The sequence below is a fragment of the Palaemon carinicauda genome, chromosome 13 (assembly GCF_036898095.1).
Source record: "Palaemon carinicauda isolate YSFRI2023 chromosome 13, ASM3689809v2, whole genome shotgun sequence".
NCBI classification, from domain to species: Eukaryota; Metazoa; Arthropoda; class Malacostraca; order Decapoda; family Palaemonidae; genus Palaemon; species Palaemon carinicauda.
Genome location: NC_090737.1, coordinates 132,381,645 through 132,388,450, shown reverse-complemented (window position 1 = coordinate 132,388,450; position 6,806 = coordinate 132,381,645). Strand labels below are relative to the sequence as shown.

Below are 6,806 nucleotides of genomic sequence, written 5' to 3'. Positions count from 1 at the left end.
TAACTTCATCCTTAGTCCTAAAAATGTTGCAAAATCTTCAAAAATGTAAATTCCTAAAGAAATTTCGCATGCACCATCTCGCAAGTAAACTGAAATTTATGCATTCAAAGATTTTGCAATGAACTAACCTAAACCTTACATAAAACCAGTACAAACATTTGACTGTATTATTGTGGCGTCTCCAAGAACCCTGCGCTAAAGGTTACAGGCAGGGTTGCAATGTTCCCGAAGTAAGGATGCATGTATTTAGGAGAGCCTGCCAATCTTTAAAACCTTGCAGCCTTTCAGTTCTTTGAAGTCTAGAAGAACACTTCTGAGCATTTGTTGGAAGAATCTGCCACCAATACTCTGTTGAACAAAGTCTGGACCTGAAACAAGAAATAATAGGTTGTAGTGCAAGGTCAAAAAGCAAGCCGTTAATTACTAATTAAAATACTAACATCTAAGTTCAGTGATATATTTCAAACATGACCTGGAAGTAATAATTTCCTATTAAAATTAAATCACCATAATGTCAATAAAAGAAATTTTCCAGATATACCGAGAAGTGCCCTAGTTTAATGTTATAATTTTAATTATCTATATAGTATGTTTAAATGAATACCAGTAATAGTAGTAGGCATGTAACAAAATTTTGGTTGCCATATATGCATTCAAATAGTCTATAAACGGCAATTCTATACGATAGCTCCGCCAACAAGTCATGAAAATTAAGTACTTTCACTAAAGATGAAGTTAAAGGTTCAGTTGGATATATAAATCAAAACCGGCGCTAGGTCTAGAAGTAGTTTAAAGAAAAATTTTAAATCCACCTGCAAACATAGTCCCTCTAATATTATATATCTTAAATTACTATTCAGACCGAGCCCTTTCATATTAAAAACATTGTCATTACTAAAGACTATTCTACGTATAAATAAATCACCAAAATGTCCTAGTTCATAACCAAAAATTATTATCCACATTTTACTTGGGAGTAGCATTTTAAAACAAGAATTAGGCGACTAAACCAATAAGGCGACAGTTTTACTAATAAACTGAACCAATTTCACTTGGGACTGGCATTTTAAAACTACAATCACGCGACTAAACCAATAAGGCGACAGTTTTACCAAGAGACTGAACACTTTTTTGCCACTGCATACAATCTCTACAGCTATTTTTTCAGTCTTGAGAGCCGTGGAGGATTTTGAAACAACTGGTGCGGTTTCTCGTTTACCATCTACTTTGACATCAATGAAAAAACTTCTGGTTCAGTTCCTCATTTACCATCTACTTCCGATATCAAAATCAGGATTTTCTCCCAAGTTCTTGTCTCAAGTGTTAATTGAATGCCATAATATGGCTCTAATTAAGCAGGAACCCTTGAAACACTAGTAAAGTACATATAAAAAAAGTGAAAGTGTTTTAACAGCACAATGGTCAAGACTGGAGTTTCACACCTTATCATTTGAATGAGAATTTCGATAGCATGTAGAGTCTATACCGGAGTAAGAGATTGAAGCTAAAAGTCGAGCAACATTATACTGTGGTAGCAGTTAATGTAAAAAATATGTTGATATATAAAGTTTAAGACCCTAAAAATAAGTAGATAATAAGTCCGAGTCTTATTTAGTATATGAACTACACACAGTTCTGATGGTATTTTAAGGACTATTTTCACCAAGACTAGTTTAAGGACTTAACAGTTCAGTCAGGGATTGATATTAAAGAATAGTTGTCTGGATAATCTAGTAACGAATTAGAAAAATTAAAAGCTTTCTGAAGAACTTAGAAAGCTACAGCGTATTGTTAAATCAAGAGCTAATATGAATTAATTGCAATTATAATTCAGACTCACAAAAAGATGAACCCAACAGATTCACAACAATGTTCACACAAGCTGAGACAATCAATACCAAACAGATATAATAATGTAAATCATCTAAAGACTGCTAATTTATAAAGTCTAATTTTTCTAAAAAATGAAATTAAAATTAAGCATTCACAAAATATACTTACAGCAAATAGAACACCACACAATAGAGAAATATTTGCCTGGGAAAGTTTTCCCCAGCCATGCAGCCGACTCTTAGTCAGCTACATGTTAACTCGAAGTCGAGTCGGGGAGAACTGCCTACCTGGTTTCAAGAGAAGTCAGAGGTAAAGATGTGGAAAAATTTCCAAGGAAAAAATAGAAGACAATTGCCCAAAACAGATATAACAGTTGTATCTTAATTTTCATCTTTCAAAATCACTTAACCACTAGTTGCAGCCGTTTCATTGTTATATTTTCTGAATGTTATTATATTAATATTTTGAATATATGAGTAAAAGAGTGACTCAAAAGGAAAAAAAAAGAGATATAAACAAAATATCAAAAGAGTCCTATTTGAAATTTTATCATTTTCCAAATCAAACTTGAATGATTCACAAATAATATTGATCGGTATGTTAAATGCGTATTGAAACATGAATTTAGATATAATTCTATATTGTTATATATATTCTAGCTCTTTATAATCCCTTTCATTGTAATTATATAGACACACTATTTATAAATATCATCGCCATCATCTCCCACGCCTATTGACCCAAAGGGCCTTGGTTAGATTTCGCCTACTATTTCTATCTTGAGCTTTTAAATCAATACATCTCCATTCATCTTCTACATCATGCTTCATAGTCCTCGGACATGTAGGACTGGGTCTCCCAACTCTTCTAGTTCCTTGTGGAGCCCAGCTGAACTTTTGGTTAACTAATCTCTCTTGGGGAGTGCGAAGAGCATGCTCAAACCATCTCCATCTGCCCCTCACCATGATCTCATACACATATGGCATTCGAATAATCTCTCTTACAGTTTCGTTTCTAATCCTCTCCTGCTATAAATCTACCAATATTTTCCTGAGGACTTTGTTCTCAAATCTATAAAATCTGTTGAATATTGTTTCATTGTCATACCACGACTCATGTCCACACAGTAACAGCAATCGCAATAAACTGATATATAGCATGATTTTTTCATTTAATTTCAGGTGATTTAATTTCCAGAATTTACTTAACCTAGCCATTGTCTGCTTTTCTTTTATCAATATTTCATTAAATACAAAATATGAAGACCACGTATTAGAGATAAAAGTTGCTAAATATCTAAATTATTCCACCGTATTAATCAATTCTCCTTCCAATGATATTTGATCATCCCTTGATTCCACCTCATTAATCCTTTCTCTTTAAAATGAAATTTCATCTTCCCTTAATACCACCTCATTAACCATCCCTCCTTCCAATGATATTTCATCTTCCATTGCATAATCCATTGTTATTATCTCTTGTCTTTCTTCTATTTATCTTGAGCCCAACCTCATGTCATATTTCATGCATTCTGGTAAGGAAGTTTTGCAAGTCCTGTGGTGTTCTGCTAATAAGGAAAACATCATTAGCATACTCTAAGTCAGCTAATTTCCTGTTACCCATCGAGTCCAATCTTCCTCTGCCATTCCCAACTGCTCTCTGCATTACAAAATCCATGAGGAGCATAAACAACATAGGTGGCAACGTATTCCCCTGAACTACTTCACTGTTCACTTGAAAGTCATTTGATAGAACTCCACTAACATTAACTTTGCACGCGTTATACTCATAAACAAACGATCAAAATTTACATGTTTAAAAGGAGCTCCATAATAACGCAAGACTCCCCAAATTGTCTGGTGCATACTATCAAAGGCCTTTTCATAGTCTAAGTGTGTCATAAAAAACGTATTCTTTAATTTATATAATGCTGTACATGTCTTAAAATGAAAATTGGTCAGTACAACTTGTACCTTTTTTAAATCCTGCTTTTAATCTCTCAGCTTTTCATCAATCTTTCTCTCCAGTCTCTTTAGACGGAGCATACTATATATTTTCATGACAATTGACGAAGTGTGATTCCTCCGTAAACATTGCAATCAGTCGGACCTCGCAGCTTTTTTGCCATTTTCACCAACACTGCTAGCTCCCATTCATCAGGTTTTGCCTCCACGCCATATTCTACAAAATAATCTTGTTAGTATTCTGGGAGTTGCTTCATTACTCAGAATATTTCCATTTGAGGCATATTCACATAATTCTGCTCAATTTTCTTACCAAAATACCCGCCTCTCTCTCTCCCTCTCTCTGGAGAAAATTTTAGTAGTTAGAAAATTTTTTCCCTTATTGATAGAGATACTAATTTGGCTTCTTCTCTGCTGATTAGATTTGTTACTCAAAGTATGATTAAACGAATTTTGTAGATTTAATTAAAAAGAACATGAAGGTACCCTTTTTTTGGGATAAGAGTTAGAAAACAATAATTTTTATAAGATTTTATATAACAGAAAAGTTTAGTGAATGAATTTGTTAGAAATAAAAGTTTTTAATATTTATTAACGGTATTTCATAAAATATGGTACCTTAATATCTGTAAAGTAGCACGTGGCCGGAAAGTCCCTTTCTTTGCAATTTGACTACTTCAGTAATGATTTTCCATTGGAAATCATAAATACTATTGGTGCCTGCTGTGTTCTTTTTGCCCGCCAATCTTAGTCAGCTGAACGAGCAGCGATTGTGGGCTACATTCCATCTGGTATCATTGTTGTTGCCAGATCCGTGCCTGTGGTTTTCCCACTTATGACGTCATTAATCCTCGCTCTTGTAACCCAACGAGATCTGGTATCTCTTTTTCCCTCGGAATTACTCTGTAGTTTGGATAGGCCTTTACCAATTATGTGGTATATGGTTGGCGATCAAGTGTGTAGATGACATCATACGCGACTCAATCTGGTAACTAAGTTTGATTCCAGAAAAATCAAGAGTGACCTCCCTGAATTTGCCCCTGTAGTGTTAGAGGCTCAAATTTCACAGACAAATGACCCAAGGATATACCCAATTATATAAAACTTATAAACCAAAAACTTACTACCATGCATATGGTATTCAAGGAAAATGCCAAGTAAACAGGATAATGTTAACGAAATAAGATTTTACTTCTGGAATCATATGCTTCAAAGTTTCCTTCCTTGCTATAACTACAGAAACTGGAGAGGTAGTTTGCTCTATTAATATGCTTTAGTAAAAAGTCTCCACCAGGGACTACCCAGTTCAGCAAACAAACTCTTTTCAAATCAATTTGGACCCACGCTCCAGGCGACTATCTCCCATTCTTAACATATCTGCATTATGATTAGAGCTTTTTAAGCCCCTTCCACACAAGGTGCAATTAAATGGCAGACACTTCTTTTGGCCCATTATTTTTTTGCTTTGAAACTGTTACCAGATCAAACAGTTTCAGGCTGGAAGTAGACAATCAAGCAAACTATCTTTGCCAGGCCAGATGTCAAGCAGAGAGCAAAGTAACCTTAGATTGTTTGCGAAAGATTTTCATGTCTATGGCCTTATCTACACTCTTCGTAACCCATACAACAAAATTGGTTAGAGACTACCCGCCTTGCATTGGTCCTCGTATGGAAGGGGACTATCCAAATGAAATTACTATAATATTGTTACATTCCAATAAATTAAGATCTTTATATAGATAAGCAAAACTGTTTTATTGCTAAAGATACTCTATAAGTGGTAATAAGCTGGCTATTACTGCAGCCCAAAATACTTTTATTGGATTTAATAAGTAATTTAGGAGACTATAAGATTTTTTTTTTTTCGCATATTTTTTTTTTTCACGACAAAATTAAAAGAAAAATATTCATTACTCCAAACTTGCAAAAAGTCTGGTAAGGTTTCTTTATAGTTTGGGACTGAGGAGTGTCCAAGATAGCCAGCCGACGTTGTAGTTACTGTACCAACTTATTTGAGAGTAGTTGACACTACTAAAAGTTGAATAGAATACTGCCCTTTAACCTCAGGTGGTCATAGATCTTAAGTACATTATACACAAAGGAATCATAATACTAATAAGTGGTTAGATTTTTTTTATTTGACTTCATTTAATTACAAAAAATATTTATGAACTCCTGAAAATTTATATTTAAAGTACTAGTAAATCTTGTTTAAAGACTACTAATACTTTAGCTTCTTACCTAATGTACGTGGTAATCCAGACTAAGCCTCCTACTAGTTTCAACTTTCGGACTAGCCAAGTCTCATGCCTCATTCTGGAATCAGTCTCCAGCCTAAAATTACTAGTCATAATATCCAATACATTGGATATGGTGAATATCCAATACATTGGATATGGTGAATATCCAATACATTGGATATGGTGCAAAGCCTCCTACTAGTTTCAACTTTAGGACCAGCCAAGTTTTATGTCTCACTCTCGAGTCGTGTCAATAATCTAGAATTACACAACTAATGTCCAATACATGGACTCCATGCAAAGCCTCCTACTCATTTAAACTTTCGGACTTGCCAAGCATGGCGGTGCCGACGCTCTCATCAGGAATTACAAAACTAGTTCTTGATTATGTGACAGGTTAATGAAGGTTAAAGTTACATCTTCCACAAAGCTTTCTGGATTCTCTCCAATTGAAGATTTATAAAGTGAATAAAATTTTTTTTGGTGCAGTTGAAAGTAACAATGATTTGTAGATTAAATATACCTAAAAAATTTTGAACTAAAACTTATCCTTTACACAGGATATAAGGGAAAGTTTCATCATAATACTAATAGGGTCTCAGGAAGGCTAATACTGTTGGGCAGATTTATATTAGCCTTAGAGATAAAAATAATTTAAACTATGAATGTTACGTGAATTTATAAAATAAAGAAATCAAGACATAATAAGCGTAATAATATTTCCGTAGATAATATTTAAATAACTTACTGGAACCATTATATTAAGTAA

General features: G+C 33.9%; 1 long non-coding RNA gene across 1 annotated transcript; it reads right to left on the bottom strand.

Annotated features, from left to right (window-relative positions):
- Nucleotides 1-78: 78 nt before the first annotated feature.
- LOC137652092 (uncharacterized) lies at nucleotides 79-2,128 on the bottom strand. Its single transcript, XR_011046181.1, has 2 exons — nucleotides 2,002-2,128; nucleotides 79-368 (listed from the first exon to the last, which is right to left on the bottom strand). It is a non-coding gene; the product is annotated as an uncharacterized lncRNA (long non-coding RNA).
- Between the last annotated feature and the right edge of the window lie 4,678 nt (nucleotides 2,129-6,806).